The following is a 22,916-nucleotide window of genomic DNA, read 5'->3' as shown; positions in this document are numbered from 1 at the left end:
ATTTTAAAGATTGCATCAGTTAGGTCTAATAAGTAGACAGAAACCATAAAGGAATTTGAACATGTATCAGGGAAAGTGATATAAAAAATTAATAACTATAATTTGGGATTAGTGTAATAAGGGATTGGCAAAGATAACTCTAAATAACCTAGAAATAATAGATATAAGAGATGAAACACCCAAAGGAGAATATCCCTGGGATTGAGATCCCTACCATGTTAGGGACGGCATGACTGTTGATCACTAAATGGAAGAGAAATTGCTGTGGTGTTGCACTAGTGGAACATACTATTTTTTATTTTCTTTCCAATGTTACTCATCATTTATTAGCATCTATTATGAAAGATGAGGATTTAGGTATCATCTTGCTACCAACTCCAACCAACATAGAAATAACATTTCCTACCCCATATTTCAAGTATAGTCATAAATAAATTTTTAGTTGTCTTAATTTAATATTTATATATTTATTCAGATGAAAATTAAGCTGAACCTTGCAGTACACTATAATTATTTTTCATTTCTTAGATAAGTTTTGCTTTTATTGGACTTAATAACTAATTTATTGTTTTTTATCTGTTTAGCTTTCTATAAGCTCAATGAGATAAACTTTCTAATAACCGTATTTCTGACACAACAGAATTTTTTCTGATGTTAATTGCTTTTTCCTTGAAGATACCAGTACTGATCTTTGTCAACTTGCCATCACCACCAACCCTGCAGCACTCTTTTCTTCAGTTTAGAAGAGAAGATGGGGACTACATTTCTAGACATCCTTTTACTTCTATGCTTTCAGATTACAGTTAGTCAGTGAGAGGTACTAATGTAGATTTCAAGAGCAGAAGAAGAGGAGAGTACTTAATTTGAGAAGGTTTTTGCAACTCAATGCTTGAGTCTGTGTGAAAAGGACTGTGGTGTCCATAAAACCAAGCTTTCTGCGCTGTAGTTGAAATTGGAAAGAACATTCCTGAGTTTCTTGAGAATTTCAATGGCTTCTTGCTTAGGCAGTTCTTTGGAACCCTTTGTTTTGGTGCCTCAGGCTAAGAACTTAAGTGATACTTTCCCAGACTGGAATTCTTTCATCATCATTTTGGGAAATCCACCTTTCATATCCAAATATTTGATCTCTTCTTCCTTGGTGTACATATTGATGTGGTGTTTTTTTGTATACTTATCTATTTTATTGCAGTACAATGGTCAGAATCTTTCTGAAAATTAGTGCATAGGCAATACCTGGTTTTAGTTGTTGCTGCTGTTTGCTTGTTTGTGTCCTTGGCAAGTCAGGAAACAATTTTATTTTATCTTTATATTGATAAATAATGTAGTTACAAAATTTGATGTAGGAAATTTATTGTTGCATTGCATTCTAAATTCCAGTTTATTCAATCCTTTGTATGACTGCTCTACATTTTGTTTTTCCTTCTAGAAGCTCTTTATTATTTTCTTTTTGTCCCTAGAATTCTAAAATTGCATGATGCTATGTCTTGGTGCATATTCACTTCTTTGAGGTGAAATAAATATTCAGTAAAATTCTCTAATTTTCATTGTATAATTCTATGATATTAGGGACATGTATAATTCACGAAACCACCTCTGCAATCAACGATTAGGATATTTCCATCACATAATCCTATTACATAGTTTTGAATTTTCTAGAGTTTCATATAAATACAGTCTTTAGTATCTTGCTACTTTAACTTAGCATACTGTTTTTGAGATTCATTCATATTCCTGTTTTGTTAGTGCTTTATTTCTTGCTGTTGCTGAATAGTATTCTGTTATAAGAACACACCATAATTTGCTTACATATTCACAAGTTGATGTACATTTGGGTGGTTTCTGTTTTTTTTGGTTTTTAAATAAAATTGCCATAAACATTTACAAACATATTTTTATGTGGATATATATTTCCCTTTCTCTTTGAAAAATACCTAGGAGTGGATGGATACTTAACTTTATGAGATACTGTTAAGTCTCTTTTTGAGGGTAGTCGTATAATTTTTATCTCCACCATTGATCTAGCAAACAATGCCCTTTGAAATTTGGAAACCCACAACTTTTTGTTGTTGAGACTTTTGCTACAGCATGTCTTTGATAATTTCCTATATATTTCAGGTGTGTGTGTGTGTGTGTGTGTGTGTGTGTGTGTGTGTGTGTATAGAACTATAGCATTCTATCTTTGCCAAACTCACATTATTTGGGCATCAGCCTGTGTTGAGATTTTAATGTTATGAATTTTACGTTAAATTAGAAATCTGTAATATTTGTTTCCACCTGAGGCCCAAAAGATGAAAACAATAAGTTCTAAATTAAAATATACATCAAATAAAAATTTTTCCTTTTCCATGAAGAAGCCATTTCTCCAAAGCACAAAAATTATATAAAATGAAAGAAAACAAAACATACTATTTTGGTGTTTGTAATAAGATGAATATGTTAATACTGAAGTAAACACAAATACACACACACTCATATAGTTGCAAATAATATATTTATTATATTTTATTGGATTTTCAAAATTCTAATTATTATTCTATAATGGTATTTGCTTTTTTGATGTTGTTCTTTAAAGACATTCACTTAAAACATGAATAAAATGGCTATGCTCTACTTCTTCAGAATGTATGAAAACAACTTAGTAGGAAAGCCATTTTCAGACAAGAAATATCAAACTTCAAAAACAATTAAATAGATTAAAGCATCTTCTTAAAAGATGTGCTTATTGAGAGCTTGGGGAGTTAAAGGCAGAATTTCCATTAAAATGACTGAGAAACTGTGCATGAAGTTTCCTACTTGCTTTGATGAATGTTCTGTTCTTCCTATTGAATTTGAAGAAAGGGAATAATTCTATAGTTTAAAGAGTACCTGGCAATCTTGTCAACACAAACATTCTCTCATTTTAAGTATGAAATGTTTATGAGTATTTTTGAAATTCAAGCTGAATAACAGGTATACCTGTTTTACATTTCACTCCTATATGTCTTTACTGTAAAATGTTACATGTACTTCTATTTCTTTAGAATTCTGGCCAGTCTGCTATAATAAAACTTAACCTTAAGTTTTTGTCTTTGAATTTAAGAAAATTCATTACATTGAATTATCTGACTCCCTTGGTGAAAATGTCGGGTCGTAGTCTGTTCTAAGTTCTTGGTGTACTCTTGGCCAAAGAATGACCAGACATACCAAAAGCAAGGCAAATGTGAAACAAAACATAACAAAAAGGGTCTTGGTCATGGTCTGGGGTCTTGTTTTATAGTGTCTGGGTTGGACTCTCCTTGTGGTTCAGATGTCACCATCAAACCACTTTGATGGACAGTTGGTACCTGAGTTGTATCACCTGAGTCTTACTGTGCATGCACATCCCCCATAAACCTCTCTGAAAGCCAATTGGGAGGGTGAACTACGGTGTAGATTTAAGCTAATGACATGATAATTAGCCTTGGGTTGTTTTAGGTCACCTTTCCAGACCCCTTTGTACCTCTGGATTCTTTATGAGTTGGTACAGTAAGTTCTGGCTGGCAGATTGGTAGGGGTTCCTTCCTCCCCTAGTTGTTCAGGGCACCCACCTTTGTCCCAAGGAGGGGTCATAGGTCCTCACTGTCTACTGAACAAAAGGAGATGGTAAGGGAAATGATTAAAGATGTACAGTATGATATCAAGATAAAGTAAACAAAATTGTGTAAAGCCTATTTCAGTAGCATAGATGAAAGGTAATGATGTTATACTGAATCATAGTAAATTTGGGGAAAATGAAATCTATCATTTATAAGAATTGATTGGCTGTAGAGTGCAGGAGAAAGAGATTGAGTTTGTGACTGTAGAGATATGTCTGTAAGCAGATGAGGCTACTGATGAACATTGCACTATAATGTTGCAGATGAGACTATTCCACTGTAAATACAGTTTGCATTTCTTCTTCCAGAAAGTTCTTGAAGTTCATATAATTTTACCTTTTTTAGGGGAGAGCATTTACTGAACCAACATATGTGAATATATCTCAGTATGATTTTCTTGAATAAAAGTGCTATATTTTCATAGAAGAAAAGAAAATTCCTGTTAATGTTAATATTTTGACCTCCTTTCATTAATCATGAATGTTCTTACTAGCATCTATGATGGTCAATCCTTTCCAGAAAATTTTCAATTGACTTTGCCCAGATCCATCTGAGGAATGTAATGCAAATTAATCTGGCTTCAAGTTGAGAGTACTGAGGAAGAGTAATTAGTTAGAAGTTGAGCATATTCCCCTGGACAATTGATACAGAGGCAGACATAAGAGATATTAGAATTGTTAAGAATGTATAAATGTTAGTATTTGCCAACTTTACATGTGAGTTCATGTGTTTGTAAAGGATGAAGGAAAGAAAGAGTCAAGGATAATTTCCTAGTTTCATAATGTAGCTATTCATCAAGACTGGGAAATTGAAAAACACATTTTCATATTCTCATTGATATTTCCCTGACAAACTATATAAGTGAAAAAAAGGTAAAAATTAGAATACAGAAGATATAATACCAAAAAAATTTTCCATGTCTTTAACCCAATATACATCAATATTTTATCTGAAATCAGAGATGAATTGTTTTAATGTAGAGCCCTATATGTTAGATCTATCCACTATTCATTGTTGCTTTCAGGGATCTGTGCTCTTCAAATAAATATTGGTGGCTTGTACAAAAATAAAGTACAATGAAATAAATTAGGTTTTGACCCAATTATCAAAATTATTCAATATTTTGGTAAAGAATAGATTTTTAAATTATCTTTTACAAATTTTTCCTGAGCTCCTATTTCTGAGTCTTTACATATATTTCATGGGAAGCTTGGAAGAGTAGTCTTATTAAACATAATCCATAAATAAATCTCCTTGTCATTAAATATTTCTAAGGTTCTCTCTATTGAAGTCATTTGAAAATCTACTTGATTCATTCTTCTGTTGTTTGTTATCAACTCTTGACTATTTTATTTCCACTGGATAAGTACTTCATTCTGGTACATAAAATAATATAATGGTCTTGTACAGCATCCTTATCTTATTGGTCTTAGAATTACGGGTGTGAAGGTTTCTCAGGTACACCTTCACAAAACCGAGTAAATGGAAATCCTCTTCTGTTTTGTAGTTTTCATTATTTTCTAAGGTCACTTTAGACAAGTCTTTTCAGCTCTCATACTTCATTTTTCTCATCAAAAACAAATGAAAAACAAATAAAAAAATAACAAAGGCTGAAGTAATAATGGTCTCCAAAACTAAGATTCGCATGGTGTTATTATACTATGCAACTTACATCTTTCATAGAAATGAAAATCAGTGTCTGTATTTCCACAGTCTGTCATTTTCTAGAAAATACCAAGTGAAATTATTACTGAGTTAATTGACAGTATAAATTATCCTGTGTGTTTAAAAAGGAAATAAGTAGAAAAAAATAAGTGCATTCATAGAACAAATTGCTTTTCTATGAATATATGAAAGATTATAGTAGAAATTAATTAGAAAATGCCTATCTAATCTATTCCAACTTTCCAACTGGCCCATTTGTGAAATATTAATATATGAGTTCTAAAATCTATGACAAGTGTTTCATTTTCTTTCTTGTCTGTTTTGATTCCATTTCTTAAATATCTCTTTAACAGATGGTTATTGAAATATGACAGGATACTTAAGAAATGATAAAGCAATAATATTTGAACTGAAATATAGTGGCTTCCCTTAGCTTATATCCACATGATCAGAAACTCAGGGAAATTTCATATTTTGAAATCATTTTTTTCTAGTAGTTAAAATTTTTAAGATAAATTTTATCTAAGCATGCTACCATTTGTAGAAACTTAAGTCATTATTCTCAAAAAATGGGATTTATTAGCTCAAAGCCTCTTTTGAAATATTTGAATGAAATATTTAAATATTTAAATATATACCCCAAAATACCTTCTCAAAGACTGTCTGATAATGGGCAGCACAAAGCACACAAGTCATAATAATGCACTACAAACGATCACTAAGCTTTTACTAATTAAATCAATTAAACAAACATTTATGGAGTGACTACTATTTTCCAGGCAATGTGAATAAAAAACAGAATAAAATATTAATATCCTCAAGTAACTTGTCAATCCATCAATAATAGAATGGGACAAAAAATGTAAATTATACATCTGATAATGGTCTAGTATCTAGAATTTATAAAGAACTTTTACAGCCCCACAAAAACAACAAAAAATAAATTTACAAATGGGCAAAAAGCATGAAAAGACATTTTTTAAAGGAAGTTATACAAATGGCCAAAAAGCACAATAAATGCTGTACATCATTAGCAATTAGGGAAATGCCAATCAAACTCATAATAAGGTACCACTTTATACCACTAGGCTATAAATAAAAAAGAAATAAAAACAAAATAACAAAAAAATCCAGAAAATAACAAGTAATGGCAAGAATGTGGGTTATTTATTGTTCATTGATGGTAGAAATTTAAAATGGTACAGCTGCTATAGAAAACAGTTTGGAGGTGTTTTATTAATGAAATAAATCTAAGATATGGAGTGAAAATATATACATTATAAATTTATATATAAATAATAACATAGCTATAAAATGTATAAAATATAGAAAGAATTAAGAAATAGCAGGAGATTTAGACACACCTATCTTAATAGCTGGAAAAATAAACAGAAGAAGGGGTCAGGAAAACTCTTATAGATATCAGCCGAGGTAAAGAATTTATGAAGAAGACCCCAAAGGCAATCACAGCAACACCAAAAATAAATAAATGGGACTCGATTAAATTAAAAATCTTCTGCACAGCCAAGGAGACAATCAGTAGAGTGAATAGACAACCTACAGAATAGGAGAAAATATTGGCATGCTATACATCCAATAAAGGGCAAACAACCAGAATCTTCAAAGAACTCAAGTGAATCAGCAAGAAAACATCAAACAACCCCATTAAAAAGTGGGCAAAAGACATGAGCAGAAACTTTTCAAAAGAAGATAGACTAATGGCCAATAGGCATATGAAAAATTGCTCAACATCTCTAATCATCAGGGAAATGTAAATCAAAACCACAATGAGATATCGCCTAACTGTAGTGGGAATGGCTTGTATTAAAAAGTCCCAAAGCAACAGATGCTGGCATGGATGCGTAGAGAAAGGAACACTTATACACTGTTGATGGGACTTCAAACTACTACAGCCTCTATGGAAAACAGTATGGAGATACTTCGAAGAACTAAAAGTAGACCTATCATTTGATCCCACTACTGTGTATTTATCCAAAGGAAAAAAAAACCACACTTGCACTTGAATGTTTATAGCTGCACAATTCACAATTGGAAAGTTGTGGAAACAACCCAAGTGCCCATCAATATATGAGTGGATCAATAAAATGTGGTATATATGTATATCACAGAGTATTACTCAGCCAATAAAAACAGTGGGGAACTAATACCTTTTGTAACAACCTGGCTGGAACTAGAGACCATCCTTTTAAGTGAAGTATCACTAGAATGGAAGAACAAAAATCATACATGCTCATTACTAAATTGAAACTTATAGATCAACACTCATGTGCACATATGGTAGTAAAATTCAATGGAAATCAAGCAGGTGGGAGGGGAGAAGAGGGAACAGGTAAATTCACACCTAACTGTTACAATGCACATTATATGGGTGACACTTAAAACTTTGACTCAAACTGAACAAAGGCAAATTATGTAACCAAAACGTGCATACTCCTGCAATATTCTGAAATTAAAAAAAAATAGCAGTAGAGAAAATCAGAGCACAATTAAAAATTAAGCTACTGGCATAGGTAGAACAAACACTGCAGAATTCATATTCTTTTCTAATATACACATAGAATATTTAACACAGTTGGCCATAAAGTTGGCCATAAAAAAGCTTCAACAAAATTTTAAAAAGTTAAGCCATTTAGACAATTATCTGACTACAATGAAATTGAATTAGAATACAATAAGAAAAAAATCCCTCAAATATTTGGCAAGTAAGCAGTAACATTTGACATAACATATGAATCAGAGGAAAAAAATATAAATTAGAAAGCATTCAACTGATTGATTATAAAAATAAAACATAACAAAATCGGTAGAATGCAGATAAAGCCATTCATGAGTTAAATTTATAGCCTTAACTGTTTATATAAAGAATGAAACATTGCTAAATATTAATTATGGATTCATCTTTAGAAGTTAAAAAGATGAACAAATTGCACCTAAAGGAAACAAGAGACAGAGAATAACAGAACTAGAACAGTAATTGATAAAATTGCCAAACAAGTCATTATCAAAAAAGTATTAAAACAAATGTGCAATAGAGAAAACAGATAAATCCAAAGGTGGAATATTGAAAAATTAATTCAATCTTTAGAAATACTCATCAATAGAAAGAGACAGAGGGAGAAAGAAGATTCAAAAGAGAATTAGTATAAAAAAAGAAACATTGCTGCAGCTTCTGGAGATACTAAATGAATAATACTATCATTAATCTATTGCTATACAACATGCAATGTGTATTAAATATTGTTAAGATATTTGTCAGGTGCGCAGCTGAGTTGGGAGAGTTAGAGCTGAGCTGTAAGACTCAGCCAAAAATGAATGCATTAAACCTTTAGTCGCTTACTATGATGGTGTAAGCAAGAGTGTAAAGCCAGAGATAGCTCCAATTTTCCAGTTCCACTTTCCCCTATGGAAGGATGCAGGCTACAGGGTAGAGTGGATTAGTGCAGAGGACACACTTATAACTGGCCATGAGGAGGGCTGATATCTTGACTGTAACTAACTTTAAGGTGATGCAAAGTCAATATATGTAACTAAAATGTTTGTACCCCCATAATATTCTGAAATTAAAACAAAATAATTAATTAATTTAAAAAAAAGAGACTGCATACACCGGCTGCACCAAGTGTGGTGGTGGAGGGCAGCTTTCCCAGCTTCACCTGCCTGTCAGATAAAGCCTTTGTAATTGCCTAAGGTCAGGCCTGAAAGATCACACATAGGGTTTTAAGGAGGAGCTGAATTCGAGCAATTTACTGCCAACATATTTCAGAAGATAAAGTCAAATTCCTAGAAAACACAATTTACAAAACTGACACACATAGTATATTTAAATAGCCCTGTATTTATAAAGGAAATTGAATCTATATTTTAAAACATTCTGAGAACAAAATTTACAGGCCTTGGTTTGCTTTAACCTGCAGCTTCTTCCAAATAGTTAAAGAAGAAACAAAATCATTTAGATAAAATTCTCAGAAGAACAGTAAAGTAGGGAGTAATTCCTGGCTTGTTTTTTATAAGGTCATCATTATCTTAACAAAATAGACTGGTATACCACCAGAAAAACAGAAATATTTTAAGTCAACACAGAGAAAAAAAAAATCCCAAACAAAATGTTAGTAAGCCAAATCTAATAATATATGAAAAAGTTAAAATCACAATTTAACCTAGGATTTTAGAATTTATTTAGCATTAGAAATTAAACCATTGCAATTTATAATATTAAAAGAATAAGGAAAGAAAATTTTACATACTCAATAAATTGAGAAAAAATATAGTCATTTTCAAAAGTTCTGTCTATTAGTTGCAGAAACTACAAATCAGAAATTAAACTTTCTTATTTAACAAGTAGAACATAGCAAATTTTGAAGAAAAAATGTTATACTTAATTTTGAAATATTGAAAGCTTTCCCCTGAGATCAGGAATGAGAAAAAGATGCTGTTATCACCACTTCAATTAATATTGAATTTGGAATCCAAATTGCCCATGTGTAGTGCAGTAAGTAGCATAGATAGATAGATGTTGGGAGGAAGAAAAAAGACTGTCATATTCACATGATGCAATTGTAACTTGACAGTAAGTCTTGAGACAGAAACAAAGTATTGTATTAAATAGAGTGATCAGTAGATAATTATATAAGATAGACATAACAGGGGATTGAATATAGCTAATCCAGAAATGACAAGATCAAAGTACAAGCAAGTTATTACATGAAAGTGGACGAGAAATAGTTTGGAGGCATCCTTGAGAAATCTTAAGCAAATTTAAGAGGACCGCTATACAGAAGAATTATCAAAATACTATTGAATATATTGCATAACCATAGGAAGCTTAGGTAAAGAAATGTGGAATATAAAACAAATTACAGTAGAATTAAAATAGGTCCATTGTATTTCACAAAATCATAATCCAAAAGAAGTAATGAAGGCCTTCCTTATTTTAAACATCAAACTTCTAAGTTAATCATTTTCAATACCAATGTTTTAAATTAGTTACATGCTGTCTGGCCTATTTGAAAAATTTACTATAAACATTTCATTCCTTTCTTCATGAAATGTACATATTATACATATCATACCTTCTACATCTCTAGAACATAGAGGTAGCCTCAACATTTGGCTATTTTTATCAAGGTATGCTGTAATTTAATGTTAGTGTGTTCATTCCATGTTTATTTAATCTTAGAATCCTATGATATGTTTATCTCAATGAAGCTTGATGCCACTCTCCACAATTATCTTCACATAGAATAATTCCGAGTGGATTATGGATATAAAATAAAAGAAAAATAAGTTCCAAATGCTTCTAGAAAATTCTGAGAATATATTCCTGAATTGTACTGTAGAAAGTTTTTTTTAAAGGATACATAAAACATTATCCATAAAGGAAAGGAATTGATATATTAGACTGCATTTAAATCAGAAACTTCTCCTCAATAATCAAAATTAAGAAGAGTAAGTATGCAAGCAATAGAATGGAAAAAGATAATTTGCAATGTATGTAACTGAAGAATAAATTGGTGAAATCAGCAAAACTTCTCTGAATTTCAACCACATTTAAACCTGAGGTCAAATTTTACACATTTTCAAAGTTTCCCAAGAGCTCTTATTTTAACTTAACTACTTTAGCTGTCCTGAAAGTAGATCAAAAGTAAGAGTGCAGATTAAACCGTATAATGAGCAGTTAACTCAATAACTTTTAATGACCATAAAAAACGGATATGTCCAAGACTGAAGCACAATCTCATCCAGGGTCATAAGTCTGTTTTATGTGCTGTAAATCTCATGGGAGCTTTGAAATACGTAACTTCTCTTCCAGTCTAAAACCTTGTGGCTTGTCTGATTGCCCTTTACTACGAGTAAGGTTAATATCTCTCGCCTATTTTATAAGGAATAAAGATAGGAAAGATGAACTCACATTTGCTAATATACAGATATTTATACACACAGATATTTATTTTTAAAAATCATGCAATTAAAAAATTGTACCCCAAATTCTTTGTGCTCTTTAAGAAAAATCAACCTTATGATGCATAATACATTTCAGGTCAAAAATTCCAGTTTAATCCCATATTGTTAGCATAATCAAATATTGTTTATTTTCACCAACAACATGGGAAGTGACAAATTTACATAACTATCTGCATTTTTTACACTTCTGTATGTAAACGATCTAGGCAATTAAGGGGAAAAAAAGATTTGCTTTACTCTAGATAATGTCTCTGATTCCTTACTTCAATTTGCATGTGCCGGCACTGTTTATGAAATTAAGGTAACAAAAATGTAAGGATATCAAACATGTAAAAATCACTGTAAGAATCCTTTATCATTTTTTCTTCTGGTAGTTAAATACAAACATTCCATTTAATTATAGGAGGAGAACTCTCTAACAGTTTTAAAGCACATATCCTAGACCGTAAGAAAAAGCTGGTTTTTGGTGATTATTTCCCATAAAATCTTTTTAACTGCTGTTTATTATAGCTACTATTTATGATAATGCTGTTGTATGCATTATTATAACCCTGCATTTTCTGTAAAATGTCCAATAAATGTATTTTTAAAATGCATTCTTCTCTAACTTCTTGAGATAAAATGTTGCTGTCATTTTACTGAATGGCACAGCACATAAACATGGTAATAATAAATGTTTTAAAGTTTCTAAAGCACTGAATGGCCAGAAATTAATCTGCATCATCATAACCACTCTCATAACAACATTTTTAATGAGTCAAATTCGTCTACTCTATTTTGATGGCAAAAAGTGGATTATTTCTTGAAGAGATATGTCAGCACAAAGAGCAATATGAACTTTCCTTGTGCTTTAAAGGTATGAAAATAGGGAATGAAACTTTTCGATTTAGTACAGAATATAACTCTTTATCTACCTTGGTTTTTTTCCCAGATCACAGAGTCATCATTTAACCTAGAACTAGATGTACTAAATGGAAAAAGAGAATCATTCTAAAATTAATGTTACAAGGTGATATTTGTTCCAGTGAATTTAAAGCAATTCCCTTAATCAGCATATGTCCTGATTTTGCTACTGCAAAGATGAGATGAACAACCTAGAAGTCCTAAGAAATAAAATTATTTATCACATTACACAGAGATTTCAGGATAAGAAATACAGTCCTGACTAAAATCTAGAATACTTCAAATATAGTCACATTATTTGAGTAAGGTGCTACACAGTATTTTTAGTACTTTTGCCTATTTGTAAGTATTTTCTTTCCTGATACATAATATAATTTCTATAATATATCCTTTCCTAATGAAAGAATTCCATGAATCTTTGATAATCTGACAAAGACAATGAAGATGTCCCTTATACATATTATTTTCAGACATTTTCACAGAGTTTATGTATACCTTTGATTTATTAGACTTCTTTAGGGTATATGGACCCTATTAAGAAACTCTTTTCAAGAGATTTATTAGTTCTAGATGTAGTGATTTTTAGGTTGTTCCCAAATACTCCATTTCTCTCCTATGTGTACTTAATAGTGTTTCAACTGTACTTCCTTATCCCTTTGAAGTTAAACGTGGGCAAACAACTTGCTTTGGAAAATTAAATGTGAAATATTTAACAGCCAAATTCTACTACCACCTTTCTTTCTTTTTTAGTTTCTTAAGAAGTATAGAAATTATACATTGAAATGAAGCCTATATCAACTTGGATCTTTGAGTTGTTAATCTATTAAGCAGAACTTTCTGCGTTGTCTATGTAGCATGAATCAGAAATAAACATTTGTTATATTATGCTTCTGAGACCTTAGGGGAGGGAGGTGTTGTTATGCAGCATTAGTTTGGCTATGTTGATTCACAGTGCATCCTTACATATCTATCCTTCAGAGTGATAATATAATGATAAGAAAAGTATATACTTCTAAATAATGTTTTTTCTCCATAGTGACTATAACAGATTCAAAAAAAAGAAAGAATAATATCATATTTAATAAAAATAATGTTCAGCATAAAATATATTATGGCATTTCATGCAAAAAATATGATTTGACCCATTTCTTAGCATGTATCTAGCAATTTATGTATCTAAAACTGAACCATCAAACATTTGAATTATGAAAATTAAGAAAATTATGTTCTAAGACTGTCCTTTAGAGTCTGGTTATTTTTGACCTAGGTTTCTAATAATATTTGTTCTCTGGTTTTCAAACCCAAAAATAAAATATTGCAAACACAAATTAGGATTGGTCATACCTATTGATGGCTGCAACAAAGAAAATCTAAAGAATTGGAAATAAGTGGAAGAATCGAACACCAGTCAAAAGTCATAAAAAAGAATACTGGATTTAAGCCATTGCGTACTGGGGCAAATAGCCTCAAATGTAATAGATAGTTGGGAAATGTAGCAGTAAAACAGGTGAGGGGCTATAAACATCTCTTTGTTTAGGTTGACGCTACATTGAATTCAAGTTATCTTTCTCTGCAGCTTATAATAAAAATTAACTATGAAAGAATACTACACTAATAATGAACTATAGTATACCTTCATATAAATACCTACATCTTTAGATTAGTACTCTGTCCTAGCAAAGTAGATTTTCTGTGTTTAAGTGGTTATTAACAAATATTAAAATACTTACAGTATACTTTTAAAAATGGCCAGAGAAGTATGTAATGAGTAAAGAAAAACGTCCACCCAATACAATAAAATAAAATGCTGATATTTAAAAGAAAGGAATATCTCATGATTTTAGATTGGACATAGGATCAAAACATTAGAGAAGGGCTACTCAAAATTCCACAGTACTGAATTCTTTCTCAAGCCTCAATTTTTTTTTATACTTCTTAAAACTACCAGCAATATTCAATTCAACACTGATCATGCCTCTGTACTCTATATTAGCTGTCCCCAGCCTTTTGACACCAGAGACCAGTTTCATGGAAGACAATTTTTCCACTTGGGGAGGAGAGGGGAGGAGGAGCTCAGGTGGTGATGCGAGTGAGGGGGAGAGGATGAAGCCAGATGAAGCCGGAGGCTTCCCCAGCTCTCCCCCATGGCTGCTCACCCTCCCGCCGTGCAGCTCTTGCGCCCCACCCCCTTACTAAGTTTCATGGAAGAGAATTTTTCCAGGCACGCCAGGGGAAGTGGGGAGATGCGCAGAGCTCTGGGGCCCAGTTCCTAACAGGCCTCGGACAGGTAAGGTCTGTGGCTGAGAGACTGGGGACTGCAGCTCTCTGTAATTCACATTTGTACAAGCTCCCTAATGTTGCCTCCAAACAATTTTTTTGAGAGACGTAAAAATCTCTCGTATTTGAGCTCACATCTCTCGGCCATACCATATTCAACCCTTGCTGGTTTATGCCATATTCTGATAACTTGGTCATTCCCTCTTTTAATGGAGATTTTGAAATATGGATGAAACACTTTCTCAAGGCAAGTTGCAGTATCATTATAGGTGATTCTACAGTATACAAAGATGATAAATCTGGTTCTCCTGTCTCTAAATTCTTTACTTTCACAAATCTAAAGATCAGCGACCCTGCTGTGTTCATGCACTGATTCTCTTATGCACATCTTGATCCCTTAATCTCCAAGAACCTTTCCAACTGTCAGATTTTAAAGTCAAAAACTCTCCTACTGGACCACAACTTCCTCCGCTTCCAGTTCTCTGCCAGACTGACTCAGTCCTTGAACTCATTATATCTGTCAACCCTTTGAGCCCTCTATTTTTTATTATTGTATTTATGTCTTTTATCTTTATATAATTACCTCTGTAACCTGAATTCCATGCCTGCTTCTGTAAATCTCCTGGTTGCACCCTCAAAATTACTGCTTTTTACCTGGGATAATCCCAACTCGGGATTATTTCTTCTGAACATCACTGCTCTGTGAGAACTTCAACAGAAAAAGAAATACATATGCTCCTCCACTTATGATGGTGCTAGTTCTCAATGAAGGCATCATAGATCACATACATTCTAAGTTGAGAATGTATTAATACCCTGATAAACCTATCACAAAGTTGAAAAATCATAAATTGAACCATCATAAATCTAGATGCTCTTCAATTTAGGATTGGTTTGCCTCCTGATAAACACATCCTAAAGTTGAAAATCCATAAGCAGAATCATTATAAGTTGTGGACTGTCTGTATGGTTTTGCAAAAAAAAAAAAAAAAAAAATTGGTGGTCTTACGAAAATACAGAGGTGCTGCCTCCTTCTTTAAACTTGCTTTTTTTCCCCTCTTACCTGGTTCTCTGCATAGCTACTCCTTAATTGGCTTTGCCTATAGTTATACATTGAATTGTGTCCCCAAAAAGTAATATATGGAAGTCCCAACCCCAGTAACTCAAAACATGACGTTGTTTGGAAATAAACTCATTGTGTATCTAATTAGTTAAGATAAGTTCATACGGAAGTAGGATGGCTCTTAATCCAATATAACTGGTGATTTTATAAGAGAAAAGAGACACACAGAGATAAGGTGGCCATGTGACAACAGACAGAAATTGAAGCTATGCACCTGCAAGCCAAGGAGTGCCAAGCTTTTCCAGAAAACACCAGAAGCTAGAAGAGGCAAAGAAGGATCTCCCCAATAGGTTTCAGAGGGATCATGGCTCTGGTACCACCTTGATTTCAGACCTCTAACCTCCAGAACTGTGAGACAATATATGTTTTGATGTTTTAAACTGCCTGGTTTCTGACACTTTATTAAGGCAGTCCTAGGAAACTAATACACCTGCTCACCACAAGATTTTCTGCATAGACTATCCTGCCATCAGCTATTAGGGACAGTTTTATTCCTTCCTTTGCAATCTATATGTCTGTTATTTCTTTTTGTGCCTTGCAGGACTAGCTAGAACTTCCAGTATTATATTGAATAGCAGGGGCAAAAGTGAATATACTTCCCTTGTTCCCAATATCATGGGAAAAACATTCAATTTGTCTCCATTAAATATGATGTTAGATGTAGTATTTTTTTATCAAACTGATAACAGTTTTTATAAGAGTTCTTAAAATTATTTTTAATTTAATTATTTGATTAATTTAATTATTTTTAGTAGAGACATGGGCAGGGGTCTCGCTCTTGCTCAGGCTGGGGTCTCAAACTCCTGAGCTCAAGCAATCCTCCCAGTGCAGCCTCCCAGAGTCCTAGGATGTACAGGTATGAGCCACCTCGCCCGGCCTAAGATTTTTTCTTAATCTTCAGTTTTTGGAAGTTAGACCATTATGTGCCTTGGCATTGATTTCTTTGTGTTTATTCTCTCTGATAGTTGCTCAGTTCTTGAAAATGAAAGTTAAAATATTTTGCCAAATTTGGAAGTTTTTACAGCCATTATTTTCTGAAACTTTTTCAGCCCCATCCTCTTGCTTCTTCCCTTCTAGAATTCCAATGACATAAACGTTTGAAATTCTCTGATAGTCTCCCATATCCCTGAGGCTCTCTTCATTTTTTCTTTTACCCTAATATTTCCCTTCTTGAATTTGAATAGCTTTATCATTATATCTTCAAGTTCACTGCTCTTTCATCTGTATAATCTCTTTTGCTGTTGAGCCCGTATATGGAGGTTTCTTTTATTTTTATTATTGTGTTTTTAAGTACTATACTAAAATTTCCATTTTGCTCTCTTTTACATATTCATTTACATGTTAAAACACCATTTTTTTCATAGTCTGTCTATTTTTTCATTTGTTTTAAACATATTTGTAAATACATTTTGAAGTATTTTTGTAAAGCCTACTTTAAAATCCTTGTCAGGCAACTCTAACATCTGTGTCATCTTGATGTCATCTGTTGATTGTCTTTTCTCATTTAGTTGGGATCTTGATGTTTCTTGGGGTGATGATTGATTTTCAGTTGAAACTTGGACATTTGAATTATCATGTTGTGAAATTTTAGGTCCTAATTATTAATGTATCTGTGTTTTACTGGATTCCCAGACCTCTTTTGTCACTGCTCCAGCAGGGAAAGAAGGGCATCTTGGTTGACATCCAGGGGAATGGGGAGGACATGCTCCTCATTACTGCTGGGTGCAGGCAGAAGTTCAGCCTCTCCATGAGGCTTTTGCATTTACTATGCCACCCTGGGTTAGAAAAGAAAAGGTGTCTAGAGGCTTCTTTTTCCTTTATTATTTTTGCTGGCACATTTTCAAATTTACTAATCTTTAGAAAGAATGACATAGGCTTTGTTGATAGACTTTGTTTTATATTTCCTCTCTCATTTATTAGTTCTATCCTTTATTATTTCTTTTTTATATTTATATATTTACATTAAATTATAAATATAGCCTAATATTTATCTAGGCTATTCTTTTATTAGCTTTATGAGATGAAAGCTTAAATTATCGTTTAGTCTTTTTGTGTGTCTAATTTATGCTCTGATGCTGTATCTGCATTTGACATATATTGATGTATCAGTCATATCTCTGTTGTAATTAAGGTAAGATTATTTTCTAATTTCCACTTTAATGTCTTCATTAACACATGGGTTATTTGCAAGTACATTGCTTAATTCCCAAATGGGGAGAATTTCCTAGTAATTTTTATGTTTTTGTTATCTAGTTTATTTCATTTTAATCAGAGAATATAATCTAAAATATTTAAATTTTTGGATTTTATAGAGTTATTCTTTAACGTACAGCATATATTTGATTTTAAGAAATACTAACATTCCATGTACAAAGAAAATAATGTCAAGGTTTGGTGCCTTATTTATTTACAGCAATTTACTCATGTTTTTTCAATTATGCTATTCAAGCTTTGTTGTATGATCATACTTTTGTTTTGTTGTAGTTTGCTTATTCTATTAGCTATTAATAGCTGTGTGTTAAAATCACCTTCTCTAATTATAAATTTGTCTGTTTCTCCCTTTTTAATTTCAATTTCAGTTTTATATATTTTGACACTTGAATATTTGGTACATAGAAACACAGAATGTTTATCACTACTCATTGCATTGATTGTCTATCATATAGAATGGCTTTTTATCTCTAGTTTTGTCTCCTGCTTTAAAGTCTACTTTGTGTGATTTAATTACATACTGCTCTGGTCAAAGTATATGCTCTGGAAAGGTTTATTCCTTTTAAATGTTGAATCTCACTTTCTGGCTTTATATATAAATAATTTAGGTAAATATCCATACTTACACAAAAGATATTTGTGTTTTCTCATTTTTGATTGCCTTGTTAAATACTTATAAATTAGAATAAATTTGCATTGCTGTTATTGTTGCTAATTATATTGCCCTCAACATGTTTATCTATACAGACATTTTGCTTTCTAATTTATAGGGTACTGAGAAGGTATACTGAACACTAAGTGTAGATTTTGATTTGTATAGTTTTCTATCATTTTTTATATTTTTTACTTATGTTTATTGGAACTACATTATGGAGTGTCTTGATCTGCTTTGTGTTGCTGAAACACAATAACACAGATTGGGTAGTTTATAAACAACAGAGATTTGTTTGCCACAGTTCTGAAGGCTCAGATGTTTGAGATCAAGATTCCAGCATCTGGTATGGGCCTTCCTGCTGCATCAGTCTGTCATGGCACAAGACAGAACAAGAGAGCTTGTGCCAGAGAAGCAAAAGGGATTTAATTCATCCTTTTTATCAAGAACTCATTTCCCCAATAACGACATTAATCCATTCATAAGAGCAGAGTCCTCATGACCTAATCACCTCTTCTAGGTCCCATCTCTCAACACTGTTGCTTCGCAGCAAGTTTCCGGCACATAAACTTTAGGGGACACGTTCAAACCATACATGGAGTAAACATATGTTTAGATGAGTTTTAATTATGTACTCATTTAAAAAAATTGTTGTGGTAAAAAAGCCACATAGCATTTGCTATCTTAAAAATGTACTATTTTAAACATCTCTAAGTACATAAGTTCAGTAGTGTTAACTATATCCATTTTGGTATGCAACAAATCTCCAGCACTTTCATCTTGCAAAACTGAAACTTTATACTCATTAAATTTCCCATTCTCCCTAACTCTAGCCCGGGAAACCACCATATTCAACTCTGTTTCTATGAGTTTAACTACTCTAGGTACCTCATATAAGAGGAATAATACAGCATCTGGCTTTTGTGAATGGCTTATTTTAAAATGTCCTGAAGGTTCATGCAAGTTGTGGAATGTGTCAGATTTTTTTTTTTAATTTTTAAGGCTGAATACTATTCCATTGTATGCATATACCACATTTTGTTTATCAATTTTTTTAAATCCATGAAATTTCGGTTGATTCTATCTTTTGGCTAATGGGAAGAGTACTACTATGACCATGGGTGTACAAATATCTCTTTGATATTCTGTTTCAATTCTTTTGGATACATACCCAAAAGAGAAAAGGATGGATCATAACTTAATTCTACTTATACTTTTTGAGAAATATGAATACTGTTTTTCATAGTGGCTTTACAAATTCACATTCCTACAAACAGTGCACAAGTTTTCTAATTTCTCCACAGCCTCAATAACTTAATACTTTATGTTTTTTTAATAGTAGCCATCTTACTGGGTGTAAACAGAATCTCATTTTAGTTGTTCAGTTGAATCTATTAATGATGGATGATGTTGAACATCTTTTCATATGCTTATTGGCTATTTGTATTTCTTCTTTAGAGAAATATCTATTCAAGTTATTTGCCCTTTTTTTTTTTTTTTTGAGGCAGAGTCTCACTTTGTTGCCCGGGCTGGAGTGAGTGCCGTGGCGTCAGCATAGCTCACAGCAACCTCAAACTCCTGGGCTTAAGCGATCCTACTGCCTCAGCCTCGCGAGTAGCTGGGACTACAGGCATGCGCCACCATGCCCGGCTAATTTTTTTCTATATATATTTTTAGTTGTCCAGATAATTTTTATTTCTATTTTTAGTAGAGACAGGGTCTCTCTCAGGCTGGTCTCGAACTCCTGACCTCGAGTGATCCACCCACCTCGGCCTCCCAGAGGGCTAGGATTACAGGCGTGAGCCACTGCGCCCGGCCTATTTGCCCATTTTCTAATCAGGTTAATTGGTTTTTGTTTTTGTTCAATTGTAGGAGTTCTTCATATAGCCTAGATATTAACCCGTTATCAGGCCTTCTGATTTCAAGATTGTTCTTTTTTAAATGCCAAAGGAGGCAAAAAAGTTTCATCTTTATCTGCTGCACTCCTTTCAATAAAAGGATTTGTTCTGTAAAATTTGGATTCAGTCAAAAGGTCTCAGTCAAGGATCCAGAAAGCCACATGTGGCTGCAAGGCTGCAGATTTCCCACCCTGCATGATCCTTGCCAAATCCAATGTCATGAAACTTTTCTCCTATGTTTTCTTTTAAGAATTTTATAGCTTTTGCTCCTACAATCAGGTCTTTGACTCATTTTGTGTTAATTTTTCACATGCTGTAATATAAGAGTCCAAATTCATTGTTTTGCCTGTGCGTATACATTTTTCCTAATACCATTTGTTGAAGAAACTATCCTTTCCTTATTGGAAGGTCTTCTCAAATTTGTTGAAAATTTGACCATATAAGTGAGGGGTCATTTCTCAGTTCTCTAGTATATTCCATTGGTTTATATGTTTACCTTTATCCCACTCCCACACTATTTTGATTAATATAGTTTGGAAACAAATTTTTAAGCCAGGAAATTGAGGCCCCCAACTTTTTTCTTTTTTTTCTTTTCTTATCTTTTAATTTTAATTTTTTTTTATTTCAGGGTATTATGAGGGTACAAACATTTTGGTAACATTTTATGTCTTTGACTCACCCAAGCAAGGATTGGAGGCATGCCCTTCCCCTCTACAATGCTCATCGAGTCCAGTAGTTGTGAGTTTATCCCCACCAAACCCCTAATCCCTGGAGAATATTATTACTGCATGAGCACCATAGTGTTGACCAGTCAGTGCCAATTTGACGGCGAGTACATGTGGAGCCTATTCTTCCGATCTTGTGATACCTCATTTCAGATGATGGGCTCAAGCTCTATCCAGGAAAATATGAGATGCTAGATCACTGTCGTTTCTTATAATTGAGTAATATTCCATTGTATACATATACCAAATTTTAATAATCCACTCATGAATCCATGGGCACTTGGGTTTTTTCCACATCTGTGCTATAGTGAATTGTGCCGCCATAAACATTCAGGTGCAGATGTCTTTATTATAGAGTGTCTTTTGCTTTTTTGGATAGATGCCTAATAGTGCTATTGCTGGATTGAATGGTATTTCTATTTTTAGCTCTTTGAGGTATCTCCAAATTCTTTTCCACAGAGGTTGCAGTAATTTGCAGTCCCACCAGCAGTGTAAGAGTGTTCCCATCGCTTGGCATCCTCACCAGCATTTGTTGTTTTGGGATTTTTTGATAGAGGCCAATCTCACTGAGGTTAGGTGATATCTCATTGTGGTTTTGATTTGCATTTCTCTAATGATTAGAGATGCTGAACATTTTTCATATGTTTGCTGGCCATTATTCTGTCTTCTTTTGAAAAGTTTCTGTTCGTTTCTTTTGCCCATTTATTGATGGGGTTGTTTGATTTTTTTCTTGTTGATTTTTTAAAGTTCTAGATAGATTCTTGTTATCATCCCTTTGTCAGATGTGTGGAGAGCAAATATTTTCTACCATTCTGTAGGCTGTCTATTTGCTCTGATGATAGTTTCCTTGGCTGTGCAAAAGCTTTTTAATTTGATCAGATCCCATTTATTTATTTTTGTTGCTGCTGTGATTGCTTTGGGGGTCTTCTTCAAAAATTCTTTGCCTAGGCTGATGTCTGAAAGGGTCTTCCCAACATCTTCTTCTAGAATTCTTAAGGTTTTATGCCTTAGGTTTAAGACTATTATCCATCTTGAATTGATTTTTGTAAGCGGTGAGAGGTGGGGATCCAGTTTCAGTCTTTTGCATGTAGCTATCCAGTTTTCCCAGCACCATTTATTGAAAAGAGATTCTTTTCCCCAGTGTATATTTTTGTCTGTTTTGTCAACGATTATATTACCATATGTGGATGGTTTCATCTCTGGATTCTCAGTCTTGTTCCAAAGGTATATGTCTCTGTTCTCATGTCAGTACCATGCTGTTTTAATTACTATAGCCTTGTAGTACAGCTTGAAGTCTGGTAGACTGATACCTCCCAGTTTGTTCTATTTACTTAAGATTGCTTTGCCTATACGAGTTCTTCTCTGGTTCCATACAAAGCATAAAATTATTTTTTCTAGATCTGTAAAGAATGATGACTGGTACCTTGATGGGATTGCATTAATTCTGTAGATCACTTTAGGTAGTATGGACATTTTAACAATATTGTTTCTACCAATGCACAAGCAAAGTAGATTTTTCCACCTGTTTACATGTTCTACAATTTCTTTTCTTAGTGTTTTATAGTTCTCCCTGTATATGTCTCTCACATCTTTTGTTAAATATATTCCTAGATATTTAATTTTCTTTGAGGCTATTGTAAAATGTATTGCGTTTTTGATTTGAATTTCGGCTTGACTGTTATTGGCGTATATGAATGCCTCTGATTTGTGTGTATTGATTTTGTATCTCGAGACTTTACTGAATTCATTTATTAATTCTATGAGTCTCTTGGTTGAATCCTTGGGGTTTTCTAGATATAATATCATATCATTGTCAAAGAGTGAGAGTTTGATCTCATCTGCCTGCATTTGGATGCTCTTAATTCC

This window comes from Lemur catta, chromosome 1 (genome assembly GCF_020740605.2).
Source record: "Lemur catta isolate mLemCat1 chromosome 1, mLemCat1.pri, whole genome shotgun sequence".
NCBI lineage: Eukaryota > Metazoa > Chordata > Mammalia > Primates > Lemuridae > Lemur > Lemur catta.
Note: the sequence above shows the minus strand (reverse complement) of the source record.